Source organism: Bombus vancouverensis, chromosome 1, assembly GCF_051014615.1.
Source record: "Bombus vancouverensis nearcticus chromosome 1, iyBomVanc1_principal, whole genome shotgun sequence".
NCBI lineage: Eukaryota > Metazoa > Arthropoda > Insecta > Hymenoptera > Apidae > Bombus > Bombus vancouverensis.
The window spans coordinates 19,171,968-19,187,235 of NC_134911.1; the positions used below are offsets into that span (position 1 = coordinate 19,171,968).

The following is a 15,268-nucleotide window of genomic DNA, read 5'->3' on the forward strand; positions in this document are numbered from 1 at the left end:
ATACACTATATAACATCGAAATTATTTCAATACTCATTACACGAATATCAAATACAAATTGAACATTCACATCCAATAACGTTTGTTCATAATTATAAATATCATTTACAAATTAAAGCAATACAAACAAAGGTTAACTAAACAAGGTGCTAAAACAAAGGTTAGTTCAGTAACATTTTTCTAAGCTTTTGTAATTTTTAAGCATAACAAAGCACGAGTCGGTCTCACACACAACATTCTTAGCAGGTCGGGTTTACCATTGGTGGTCGAACGTAGCCGAGGAGAAACGACCCTTAACACGATCGCGAATACCGGGTTGTGCACGAATAGCTTGAGCTTGCGCGGTGCTTTCGAAAGGCGCGTCCTGGCTCCGTCGTCTGATCGCGGTTGGGCTTTTATTCGTTGTCGAGCTTTCGTGCTGGAGCGTGCGCGTCTCTCATCGTAGCGAAATAAAGAGAGAAGAAAGGAGAGAGCGGTCTCGTTCGCGTCCGGCCGGGTCACCACGTACCAATCCCACAAGTAGCAGAGACGCTGTATCCAGGAAGGCTAGATATAGGGTCGTTTTGCACGCGAAAATGTAACGATCTCAGTAGTGGGGCCGGTTGTCTGGAAAATTGGTTTAGACAGAAGGGGAGAAAGAGGTGATATCCCTTTCCCCGCGTCGCAGCTCGCGAGTGAAGCATCTTGCAGAGGGGATCCATGGCGTGAAGCATCGGTTGGTTCATCCAACTATTTCTACACGGAAGTCTGAAGCTCGAGAAAACTCAGGTAAGTGGATACGCACATACCTTCTTCCTGTTTTCGTTTGCTCATCGGGTAATCAATCGCTCGGAGAATTTACGATCTACATAGTTGCTTCGCTTTCTTGCCTCGCTGCCGGCTTCTTTGATCATTTTCGTTTGTTCGCATAGACGGGCAAACGCTCGAAATCACTTGCTATATTGTATTTGAACGAAAGTTTGTTGCAATTTGAGGAAGACTCATGTTTTCAAAGAAGATGATGTAATTTGATATCGGCTTTTCGTATTGGCTATTAGGAGCATGAGTAAGAATATCGACTATATGAGTTTTTAAAAGTCGTGGTGATAGTCACAGTTGGCGTTTTGCGCAAAATTTCGCCCGACTACGTGGTTGACTACGTACGACGCAGTACTTCGTTGGCCTCCCCTTTCACCTTTCGCTGATATGTCTTAATTCTAGCGACTACAGCTATATTTCAATACTTTTGCCAAAATACTCTATACATTACAATTTCGTATTAATGCTTGTTATAAACTTATTCAGAATTTTTACATATATATACATATATATACATTTACATATATATATATTAGATGTATATGAAAAATTAATATTAATAAATAGAGCATATATCTGCTTAAAATGAAACGAGACAAGATCAGAGTCACACAAATTTGTCTAATACTCGAAATAGTATTATGATTTATTAATCGATTATTGGACTTTCTTGTGAGTAGCGTCCGTATATGGAGTATATAGATTTCGTATATACATGCAGTATGTTGTATCTTGAATTTTCGCAACAGGTTATGTTTGTAGAGTTCGAATAACGAAAGAAACAGTATACAAAAACAATTTACAAACCGTAAATAGACAATATCTGTCAATATATCTCACATAATTGAGTCGGTCAAAAAATATTTCAGACTTACGTGCTACCTGTATACTTTGAACCCACCAATTTTTATAGAGATTGAAAGTTCGGGGAATGTCATTTCATTCTTCCGATCTATTACTAAACCAAAAGATTTTAGAAACTACTAAGATACATAAAAATATCTAATTATTTCGAATTATTTTTTAACTCATTATCTACATAATTAAAAATCATGAATAGTTTTTAATGATATTTAACCTGTAATATAATTTAATTAAATGAGAATATTATATAAGACCTTGTTATCAGTGTATCCTTACATCCTTTACAAATAAAACTATAGAATCGATGATTCTTTAAAAAAATTTTTTAAAAAGATACTACATATCATTAAAGCAACAGGTTGTTTTAATCATATATAAAAAAACATCTTTTCTAAAATATTATTATATATAATATAATTAATTTATTGCACTCTATCCAGGAAATAATTTTTTAATGAGAAAAATGTGTATGTTGTGTTTCAAATATTGGAATAAGTTCTCTATAAAATTGATAAACCATTTGATATTTGCTTCACCCAAGGAAGTTACTTCTACTTTAGCAAAATCAAATTTAAAGTGCCCTATTTCTGATGCGATGGGTAAATAAAATTGCTGTCAAGCGTCACATATCCTTCTTTTTATTCTTTTTCTTAGGGTCATAGATAAGGAGTAGGTTAAAGATCTCTGAATACGTAAACACTACTTCGGTCGATGACTGCTCGGGGTGAAACAAAATAACAGAAACATTTTATTCACCTTGTTTCGCTTATGTTTTTTTTGTTAAACGATTGGTGATTTCTTGTTTTTTGTTTATTATTTATTGTAACATTTTGATTTTTATTTTATTTTATTTTTACTAATCGTAACATAAATTTCTAGTAGTAGCAACTTGGCAAAGTAAATCTGGCAAAAGGTATTTTACTTGATGTAGCATAATACGAAATTAATTAAACGTATTATAATTGTTTTATGTGCTTAATTGGTTAGGAGGGTAAAATAAATTAATAAATGCAACGAAAATGTACTGCAACCTGCACTTAGGGATCGCAATTTTCTTTATTCCGTATAAACTATGGGACGAATGTGTGAAGTATGGTTGGGTCTTGTCATTCTCTCGGAATTCTTTAATTAACTATGCATACAATGCATCGGTGCTTTCCCCTTTCTAGCTGAAAATAAGAATATTTAATTAGAAAAATGTGCGATACAGCGCATCGCATCAAAATTTATAGCCAACAGGAATCGTGATTATACAAAGTTTTAATATATGTATTAAGTTTTATTCTGCTTTGTATATTTTAACTTCCCTTTGTTTTCCTTTCTATCTGTGGTATATAAAAATTTTGCAAAACGTTATAACAATTTTATATTTAGAAAACCTTCATTTTACGTCTTGACGTTGAATATTTTATTATTATTTTACGAATTCTACATTTCTAGATTTATAAAACGAGAACATACTACACAGGTTATGATATTTTCCACGTTGACTGATTTTCTGATATGACTTCTTGTATGACACTTAATACATTATTTATAAAAAATAGGCGACAAAAGATTTTCAAAAGTAGAAATACAGTAGCTTCTGGATGTTTCCAATCAAACATCATAGTTCTCTTTTATGGATGAATCATAAGTAATATCTAGGAGATACTATGACTTGTAAAATAGCATTTCATTAAATTGTCTGCAAGAAATATTCCATTAATTGTATAATGATTTAGATTGATACAGTTTGACGCAGTAAAACGGTTCATAAAGTGAAAATAAATTTAAACATTTAGGTATTACAAGTTTTTTTAAACCTATTGTAGCCTATACATACAGGCGTGTAATAAAAGATAGAAATAATAATAATAACTAAAATAACATAATAAATAAACCACACACTTTCAAACATCAAATAACATGAAAATCAGAAAATTAAGAAAATTATACTTACCTTATCTTCGTTTTGTGGTTCTCATCTCTTTACTTATATTCCTAAATATTTTTGTATAAAAATCGATAGTCTACTTATAAATGAACTTCCTAACCAGCGTGCAGTAATATGAATAATTGAGAATCGGACGGATAAATTAAGCGATTATTGGATTAAACCAAAGAGGTTCGTGATGTCGAAAGTCGAGTGTTCGGCACACGTCATTCTCGTTGCGATCGAACTTTCTCCTCCGCTGTATCCTCGGTGTTTTTAGCCGCGGTACACGACCTAGCTCTCGGTCTCGTTTGATTTGATGGTATGTCCTCTGTTAGCCGTGAATCTCGGTGCTCGTGCCTCTTTTGTCAAATGCATCGTGTTGACGCGATGAAACACGATGAATCCGGGGATCAAAAGAAACGGGACTCGGAACCGGTTCTATCGACTCCTTCAATCTTTTCCCTGCAATATACTATACGTCGCGACGAATGCAAAGAGTTTCACCCTTCCACGGATTTCAAAACAAATATTTTCTTCGAAAGGAAACGCCGATAACGATACAGCTAGTCACCAAAGTATTTGAACACTTATAAAAACCTTTTACGAATATATCGCGTATTTTATAGGAAAGATTCTGAAATTTGATTAGCACCATAATGAGACAAAATTGTCACGATTATAGATGAGATGGACGTTGGATGAAAGTGGCCAGTAAATACTCTTGATGTTCAACAAAAAAGATTTATTTAACAATTAACAATTACGCTTTGCTTCGCTGTTACACTAGACCCTTCGCACTTCACTGTTCGAAACGGAATGAATCTTTTGTTCAAAACCAAACGGATTATTTTCTTTGTTGCCCCTCGATATCCCCATTTCGCACGCGTTTGTTACATGTTCGTGACGGTTGCCGCGTATGCGTTCTTCCGAATATTCGGCGAAAAGACCGTAGGGATATCGATTGTACATTAGGCATGCCGGCCTTACGCTCTGAAAGTATAGCGACGCTTTATGTCGCGGAGTCGTCGGAAAATTCTATTCTGAAGATGTATATAGAAGTTAGCAGACATTTATTACAAGTATACACTTCATATAAATCACCGGAGTATTTGATCAGAAAATTATTGATCGTATATACCAGTAAACCACAACATTTAATGAAACAATTTATAACTATTTATTATTCTATGTTTAAGACCACTATTCGTGCTGTGTATTAATTCTTTATATACGTTTTGTGTACGTTAGCGACGATTGTCTCGTAATTTCTATGAACATTTACATCAACTGGTTCCAAATTGCACCAATATAATTACAAACAGTCATATCTTATCATAGTGTTGATCAGTTTCGTACAACACGTAATTTTCTATTGTAAGGGTTCGGATAATTTTATGAACTAATGTACATTGAACGAATTGTACAGAAATCGTTTTTAGCTTTAGCATTGGAGGAAATCAGAACGGGCATTGACGAAATACAAAATTAGCGCTATGAAGACGAGCGCTTAATGTTATTACTAACAGCTGGTCAAGATAAATGAAGAAATCGAGTCTTTGAATCGAAACTTATTGTAGCAATAAAAGTTAACATTATTTTAGAAACGAAGATCAAATACAGTTGGTTCCGTGGACTGATTTAAGTATTTTGTCGCCGAAATATGTGTTGAACGTAAAAAGTTTCAGTCCTTCCTTCACAAGTTCATTGTATGTATGTAAATATTTTGTTAGCGACAATCGTGTATCGTGTATCGAACGAGCTATCGCGTGTTAGAGAAATAAAGAAATCGTTTTTTAGCATTGGAAAAAATTGAGATGTGCGTTGGCAAAATAAAAAGTAGCATTGTTGTTGAAACGAAGCTGAGTTGGAATACAATCGGTTCTATGGACTGTTTTAAACAGTTTTTTTTGTCGAGACGCGAAGATTTTCATTTTTCTATAGGTTCGGAATAAATATTTTATCGGAAATCAAACGATGGCAATTGTGTATCAAATAAACTATCACGTGTTAAATATACAGAATATAGGAACGCATGTATGTCTACAAAAAATATACAGAAATTGTATTTTATCATTGGGACGCGCGTCTAAATTGGAATACGTGTAAAACGACTGATTTCGTTGAAAAAGTAAAAAACGAAACTCAGTTAACGAAATTCAGATCGATTGGAATTCCTGGATTTAAATCGTTTATTTAATGTGAAATGATTTACATCAATTATGCGCTTGACATTAGGACAATACACATTTAAAGTTATGTTTGATAATAGACACATTGTTAGTAAACATTCTGCCCTGTTAGGATGTTTTGACACAAGTAGCTTTTTTGTCTTATAAGATTAACGTTTAGCAATAAAAAATTACGAGTACTCTGTTTTTAATATAATCGAGTGTGTCTAATTATCATTTGGAAGATAATTTTCGCTCTACATACTTCTCAATTCAATACTTAATTAAAATTGTTATAAAACTTATTTATTTATTTATTTATGAACCGAGGGAACGAACGTAAGACACTTAATATAATTCCTATTTATCCATAAATCAATATTCTTTATTATTTTAGTACGCAACTCATATCGTTTATTTTATTTACAGCAGAACGTGTTAATCAACTAATTTTAGAAAGATTCTCTTTTCCGTGGAAAAATTTCGACAGGCTCGAAAATTCGTGGAAATCAAAGCCAGTTATCTATTAAACTACGTATTTCGGCGTGTATTGCGTGAATTTCAAGATGCTCGATTTCAAACTCACGCTCATCTGTCGTTAATACAAGTGCAATCGATTTTGAAGGACCACGACGATTGCTGCCAAATCGAAAAGGTTATTCGCATGACCCATATTCAGCTTCTCCACGCGAGATGAATTTTCATACGGATGAAATAGCGTGAATTGGTTAAAAATGATCACACGGTTAACTAACTGCCTATTAAAATTTGACAATGTTTAATATCTGTTCGATCATTCATAGTGATTCATCGATAATGGACGTAGAAACACGAAAATGACATTTCTTAAATTAGATAAAAATGTAAAATATGAAAAAGTATTTTGTTTCGAGCGATATAAATAAGGTTATACGAGTTTGGATGAACAGGGACGACGGTAGCGACGTGGTTAATGTAGTTGGCTACTAACGCCTAGGACCTGGGTTCGAATCCTGGCACCGAGTTTTTACGCCTTTCATGGATCGTCGACGTTAGGGATCATCTGGATTGGAGGAAGGCGGCGACTACTACTAAACCGACGTTTTTTAGGCTACTACACCGATACTTGGCTGCCATGAAGCGCGAGGCGCGCTTATATTCACGGAAGGAATTTCGAAGAAGAGGGATTCAGAGAAATGAAAAAAGGCGGCTCCGTTTCCTATAAGGACAAAACCACCTACATCCGCCGCCGCCCACCAAAAAAAAATCGCGTTTTAGGAGGATGTCAAACATTCTTCCTCTAACGCCTAAAAGAACCCAGAAAACAGAGCCGCCCAAGCTAAAGCGATAAAGCGGACGAAATAGTAAAATCGGGCGGCGGAGGGGATCGAAATTCTGAACGGGGCAAGTGCAGGACGGGCAACATCTCATCTCTATGTGGTCGATGATTCAAAATCTGTCGGGCAATTCCCCTCCAGACTCTTTCAGAACGCGCTTCGTGGAATCGCAGAGATTAGGTTGCCAGCAGCAGTCATCCATGGTGTCACTGAGGACAATATTTCAAAGCAACTACTTTCACGGGCTTGGCCACCGATCGTCCATTTTGATTCATTTTTCATTTTTGTAAAGTAATAAGAGAGGTTCCTCCATTTTCTATCAATCATTTTCTATCACTTATATTTCTATTTTTTAAAAAATTTTACGATTCAAAAGTAGCTCAGACTACAAGGTTTATTTTAATTATTTTGATATTATTATTTTAATAAATTTGTGCGAGTATTTGTCGATGAATATGTATAATTATCTTTACAAATTTTATATTAGTTCCAATTTGTCAAGAAAGTCCAGTTAGCGAGCAATATTACATCAAAGGAGCCTTATAATGAAATAAAAAATCGTATTACATATAATTTACTGTATTTGTTTGCCAGAAAAATTAGTTACAAGCCAAGAATATTTTACTTCTAGTGAATAGTATACATTGCGAAAGATGTTTGAAGTATGTTAGATTACTATTTCTTCTGCCGATGCAATTCTGAATGATCTTGGTACATAATTTACAAAAATGTTTGTGTAACTTCTATCTCCAAAGCGATGTAACGAAATATACGAGTCAATAAAAAAATCGGAGAAAGCTTCGGAGTATTTTTCATTAAAAAAAAAACCGTTTCTTTTTAAACTTCTATTTCTATTTAAATTTCTATTTCTACTTAAATAGAATTCTCAATGAAATTTATCGGTGAATCAAATGTGAGTAAACAAACATACTATGTAATTTCGTGTCAAGCGCTATAAACTGTTTAAATCATTTTTCGTTCTTCATAAGATTGAGTTCTGCTTTTTTTTTTATTAATTTCATATGTATACGGCTCCTTGCTATTAAAAACTAAAATTAGACGATGATTTATGATCTATGATTTATTTTTCAAGTACTGGAAACTTCGCAAAGTTAACGAACTAATGAATAGCGACATAGTGATAGTTGATGTATCGATTGATTGTCTTTGATAGTTTGTATTTCTTGAAACTCTCCATCTTTCACGATTACAAATCGAACTGTACTACCTACTTTAGTTATAGGTTAAATTATGCAGTATGGTAAAAGAGGTGAATTCGAGAGTCTCATAGTATGGATAAGACCAATTAAGCTGAATCTAGGTCAAAAAGTTAACAATGCCAGATTTACAGGAAAAATTTCTCTGTTTCTAACGTTATCTTAATATATAAAGGTGTAAAATAGCTTTATTTACCACATAATCCACTGTGAAACAAATCATTCTAATAACATTGATTTTAGAAACTGTGATAAATTCATTGTCCATTTGTTATTCTATCTGATGCGTACTATCCGGTCTGCGAATCTTAAATTCTTTTCCCTAACATCACTTTGATCTTGAAAGAAGTATATTTTTGCTTGCATAAACTAGCCTTAAATCTTCCTCACTTCTTTATCCTACTTCGATGGAATTTGTATTCGTAGTTACGATTAGTCTTCTCAAAATATTTTGTTTCGCCCTATATATATATGTCACTTTCGTGTTATATACTTCGTTTCTCGCCTATATTAATCGTGCTTGTAGTACAACTATCTTAAACGAAGTTGAAGTATCGTGTCAATAGATACAATATGATGCTTGATTGTACTTAACTTTTATTCGCGATCATCTTCATTGTTCTATATAGTTACGACCAAAAATAAAATGTACAAGCAGAAGGTAATTTCTTATATGAAAATAGATTAGAAATGTAGAATACAATTTATCATCCGAGCTCTGGACATATATGTTGAAAGGAGGGAATATGCTGAGATGTGTTAAAATATAATATAATAAGAAAAAATGTTAGAATATGGTACATTCCTTTCTGCTGTCCTGGCGCGCCACGTGCCGAAAACTACCCTTTGCTTTTTTCGTTGGTGGGCGCGCTCGCGCACACACATACACACACGCACACATTCACATTGAGTCACGTCATGACTCAATCGTCGTTGCGTCGGCATCGGCATCGGCGTCAGTATCGGCTACTCAAAGATATTTTGAAGTGATACCACTTTTACCGCAGTTACCATTTCTATATACATACATGCATAACTGAGATATTGTTCATGGAGCTATTGTTTTTCTTATGTATTTATAGAATGCGTGTAATTGTAGTAAATACCTTATCAGAGAATGTGACAAGGAAATATAAATAAAAGAACTATTGTTTCTCCATATAATATTTACGTAACTTTGATAAGTTATTAGTTTTCAGAAAGTACAAAGGAAGATTTTATCAGCAATACTTTATTTTATGAATTATCTTAAATTGGAGTTTTTTTTGAAACCAAGATTGGAGTGAAAAATATTTAACCCATAATTTATAATTTTAACCCATTTTTCCTATCTTCCTATATTGTACTTTACCTATAGTTATTATCACACTTGTTTTATACGAAAGTCGACTCTGTTTAACATCCATGAAACTTCAGTTAGCTGTTATTTGAAGTTTGAACGCTTGAAGACTACAGGAAAGAAACATGATCACATAGTCCATCTATTTTAGAGGGAAGTAGTTTAAAGTTCAGTATGTTATTAATTAATTCCACGTTTACAAACGACATACCTGATTTTGGGACTAACCATATACTTTACCACATTCTTCATAACTCTAAAAATATTGCTTGTCATATTACCGAAATATTGCTTGTCGTATTATTGAAATATTGCTTGTCTTAACTTTAAAATCATACCTATGTAGTTGCAAGACCTTGTTAACCATATTTTCGGACCTAGCAAATTCTTTTCATCTTTAGCTATTTTATACTAAAATATCACTTTTTAATCAGAATGTGATATTAAAATTTAAAAACTGATATTCCTGTCACGATTTTTCCGTTACGAAAAGATTAGTCTAATTATTCTAAAGATGTCGATACACACTAACAAAAGTGACAGCAACAATTACGCAAGAACGCCGTGTACCGGAGACAGTTAATGCAAATCGAGACGCATGCATCTGTCTTTCGAGAGGCACAACGACAAGCAGAAAGGATTGGCGGATCGCCAGTCTGAAAATAACGAAAAATAAGCAATGATCAGGATTTGCATAATAGCGGAGGGAACATCGTCCACGAACGGAAGTTTCGTGCGATGGGCTTCCGAGGCGTTGCGAAATATGGAACCAAGTAAACGTTGGGTGCCTCGTGATTCTGATGAAAAACACCGTGTAACCCCGTGGAAAAATAGACAAGTCTGGGTACACGTGGTACAGCGGTCGTTTGTTATCTTCGCGCTAAAAACGAACTCCACAGTTCGCTACGCGCGAAAGATTACTTTGCACGGTTTCAATTCGTTTTTACGACCGACCCCTGTTTTATAGTCGATGCGCCATTACCTTGCCGAGAAACGAAATCGAAGATGTTGTCGAATTTCTCGCAGATGTTTGTCGATTCTACTCGAATCGAGTGAATGCCATTAAAAAGAAAAAAAAAAAAAGAAGAAAAGACGCTGTCTCGCGACGAAACCAGCGAGAGTTGTGGAAGTGGATTCGTCTCGATATTTGCAAAGTGAAATGGTAGAACTAGTATTTTAGGATGAAATTCTTTGAGATTTTTTCTTGATTAGTTCTAATCTGCTTGGAATTATTTTTTGATCATTCTCCCTTGCAATTATTGCCTAAATGCGTTGGATATTGCTTGACGGAGAAATGCGTTGTTTCGCTGATCTACAAAAGGGAGAAAAATAATTGTTATGGGTTTTGAAATTTTACAATGTAGATTTATTAGACTAATGGAGTATTTGTGTGCCGTATAAAAACGAACGACATACTTGTCAAGCATCGTACGAATGGTTGTGTATTATTTTCGAATTATTGAATGAATTATTTTCGATTAAATTTTTCGAATTTAAGTGTCTCAATGACTTTATAGAGAGAATACAAAAATCCAGCGATAAATATATAGAAGAATTTATCGTTCTGTTTGGAAAAATAGATGTGATTTTTAAATATTCAAAACGCCATTCACATTGGATACCGTTTAATTTTATTTATTTGGGGATATGGCTTGTCCTAGTTGCGTGGAATTTTGTACATATATACAGCTTTGTGTATCTATAACAGATATTCGAAACTTAAAAATATTATATGTTGTATCAGTCTATGATATTTGTAAAGTTAGATTACAAGGTAGTAAGGTAGATTACAATTTGAAGAAACTTCTTTCAAAAAAGAAGAATAAGAAACATTTTATAAAATACTTAATTATAACATGTTAAAGGAACTCCTATAACATAAATAAGAATTTCATAGAAAATATAGTTTGAAATAAAAAAGCAGCTGAAAGATAAAATGATTTTAACGCATTAGGTATGCATATTGTATTATTCAGAAGGTAGCTATAGCATATTTTAGATTCTAAAACCACTGTGTACGATCGCTCCAATAACGGGGAATTCCTAGTCGGTGTTAATTTTCAGAAGAATAATTTGCAAAATTAAGTACTTACGACATAATCAGATTTACGGTCGTGCAATTTGCTTTCACGCGATAAAGTACGCGTCGTGATGAATATCGATGAATCAAAATTTCCATCGTACACGGAGAATCTTTTAATTTATTATCTCTATTACTGTATCTATGAAACTACACGATCGATCACGATGTCTGGTTAGAAGACACGTGGTTTAACCGAGAATAATGGCGGGAAAAATGCTGTGAAAATTTGCGTGGCGGTCGAATATCCAACTACGAGATTAATTACAAGAATTATTTCCTGAATTACGTTTGTTTCGTCGCGTCTCTGATTTAGATTAGTCAGGCGATCGTTTCAAGTTTTCTGCTGTAGAATAAATAAATCACGCACTTTCACAAACCGATCTGATTGTTACGTCGCTCAAGAGTATTGATTCGATTTGCTGTGTTAGTTCCCAAGTATTTACGCTCGTGTGTCGTGTTCGAAATAAATGTATCGAAAGTATTTTGATTTCGACTTTTTAAAAATGTTTCTCCGTGATATATCTCTCAAATTAATCAAATTAATTATTCACTGTAATTTTTGAATCATGTTATATATTTGATATATAATTGGTTAAGATTATCTATCGATGGTAAAAGAACATAAAAATATATGCTTCTTTAAAAAGCAGAAACTTTTGAATCGGACGATTAACAATGATCGTGTAATTATTTTATATTACGTATGTATTTAACGAAACCGATGATAGAATCGATGATAAACAATTTCAAAGTCAAATAATTTTCATCTATATTTTTCTTACACACACATATCGTGTAACGATTTAATCTTAAGTGACTATCACGGTGTTCATTACTAGCTTATAGCTCATAGGATAAAGTTTAATGAATAATGAAAACGAAAAGAATCAATATTAAGGTATATAAGTATGAAATAAATGTTACAATGAAATGTACTTATTTAAGGTAAAATTGTCAAACCTGTATACTGTTAGTTTTGTTTGATACAAAGAACTCTGCTTAGTATGTATTTATTTATTTCTCCTTCAGAGATCTTTAGTACAGCCTTACAATGCTTCTGAACTAAACTATCGCTAAAAGATGGTACTCGTATGGGAGTGCTTCCTCTCTGTTCTATTTGCCTAACGAACTTTCGTTTCCTATCTGTGCTTACAATTGGTATTGAGACTTAATTAATAAGAACGCAAGTTTCCGTAGTACAGCTTCGCTTGTGAACGTTATTAAGTTATATAAGCGTTGATAACAATTGAAGTACTGGTACAAGGCTGGTTTTGTCTAAAATAATATAATGACCATGTTCAGTGCGAAAATAGATGTGGAACGACGCGGAAATGTCAGCTACATTTATTCTAGTATCTACTCACGTGTAGATCACGTTTACAGATTATTTCTAAGCTATATAAATCCATATTTGTAGAATTCTATTGAAATAATTCTATGTTATTTCGCAACTTTTTTAATCGTTCACATATCGAATTTTTTAATTTTGGCTAAAATTTCATCCACCTTTCGAGTCAAGTAATTTAGATTCCTAGTTAAATAATTTAGATTTATCTATTAGATGGATCTATAGATGGATAACATTATTAAATATTCTTTATTATTGTTTTATTATTGTGACATTTTTCTTTCATACTATTTTTCTCTTGATCGTCATATTATCGAAATATGCCTTCCAATAAAACTAAATCTCAAGCAAACGATATTTTATAAATGCCGAATACGATTAAATATTCAACGCGAAGCTTAAAATATTGAAGCGTGAATGAATTTCATTTTCTGCTTGTTCATCGAATTTTCTTCGTTAATATACCATATTTATGAAAATCCTTTTTCGATGAAGAATTCTTTCGCGATGATCCTCCTCTTTCGATTATCATCCTTGAATATTTTATATCGTTTTGTGTAATATCTACATTCTGTGCATTCTTACATTTCCAACGAATGCATCAATATCTCCAATTTATTTATTATGCAAAATTATCCCAATAACGCAAGAATTTCTTTTCTTTCGGGATAAATTTAATAGTTATTTACAGGAAAAAAATGTGGCAAACGATAAACCAGTTTGTAGTTCGTGTGACGATCATTTTGCAGTAGACAGACGATTAACGCAATGTCTCATGTACAATACGTACAATGGTACGTACAATGTATCAAAATGCGTATTTTTCAAATTGTTACAAAAGTAGACTCTGATGGATTTCCTTCGCCTTAGCACGATTACTTTTCAAATGACTAAAAATAAAAATTCCTAGAATCCGATAGACTTCACCTTATCGGTTATATTAAATAGACCGTCTTACGCGTCAATAGAAAAAGTTCAACGACAAAATGATCGTAAGAACCGATTGTTATGTAGCTACAATCCTCTCTAATCTCTTAACTGGATTTATTGTTTTTTGGACGATCTTCTGACACGGTTGAAGCAACAGTTTTCAGCTGCTGTTATCTTCATCAGACCTATCTGATCCTCTCAAACGCACACGACAATATCTTGGAAAGTTTCTTCCTTCCTCCTGTCTGTGTGTCCGTCCTTCTGTTCCTGTTATAGCTGATCGTTCGGTAGTCTGCGAGTCTGCGAGAAGCCTTGTGCGAATAGGCCTCGACCATGCCAGCAGACTAAAATCATTGGCTTTTATAGCGCGACACGACGCCTGTTGCGCCCTGTAGATCCAATTTTCTCTTTACACGTTGAAGCTACGATAGTCGAACATGATTGGGCAAGTCGAGGATCGTTCAACGACTAGCCACACTGCTCGATGATGCTTCACGACTTTGTTCACACTTGGGTAACTTTCCCAGTACACTTTTTAATTGTCTTCCTTGTTAAGAGCATTTTTCTGTATTAAGTATCGTGAAACTTTGATTGGTGCGAAATAATGTTATTTTCTGGAATCAGGTTGTTATGTAGTTGTTGTTTGTAGCAAATATTTTGTAATTTCTTTATATATTTTCAAACGAGTTTCAAATTTTACCAATATAATAATGACAGTCTTGTCTTTTAACAGGACTAGTGACAATTTCAAAATATTTTGTATGATTTATACAATAGATTAGTTATCAAAATAATCACTTTTTCCTGAGGAATTTAAAAATTGCGAGAAAACAAACACGTTTCTAGTAGACAACGGATAAGAATCATTCACTAATAAATACGATAAACTCAATGTTTTAATCTTTTAAAGATACATATTATGTAAATACGATATTACTTAAGGAATATCCTAATATTGTAACGTTACGAACTCATAACTCTTAAATCTCTGCATAAGCAACATACTCTTCCGTTTCTCTTCCTTTTTCCTCATTTTCTTTTTCGATATTTATCACTTGCATCGCTTGCACGCTGTTAACGAGCGAATGCATCTAACTTGCCTAAAAATGATTAATTTTTGCTTATCGTTCACGAGGGTTGAGAATTGGCAGCGTGCCCCGTTTCCAGCGGCGTAAAAGCGATTCGAGGGTGTACTCGTGCAACCGTTTGTTACGTGTCAGACTTAATTAAAATTTGATAGACACGTCGAGCGAGAAAACGTTTTTTCACCCACGTTTTTTAGAACTG

At 33.6% G+C, this 15,268-nt stretch overlaps 1 protein-coding gene across 2 annotated transcripts in view; it reads left to right on the plus strand.

The window, feature by feature from the left end:
- Positions 1–413: 413 nt before the first annotated feature.
- The window catches only part of LOC117159143 (uncharacterized), a 114,749-nt gene continuing 99,894 nt past the window's right edge, over positions 414–15,268 (plus strand). For both annotated transcript variants that reach the window (XM_076622113.1, XM_033327383.2), the window contains exon 1: positions 414–768. The gene's annotated coding sequence lies outside the window, so the exon portion shown is untranslated. The remainder of the gene's footprint in view (positions 769–15,268) is intronic.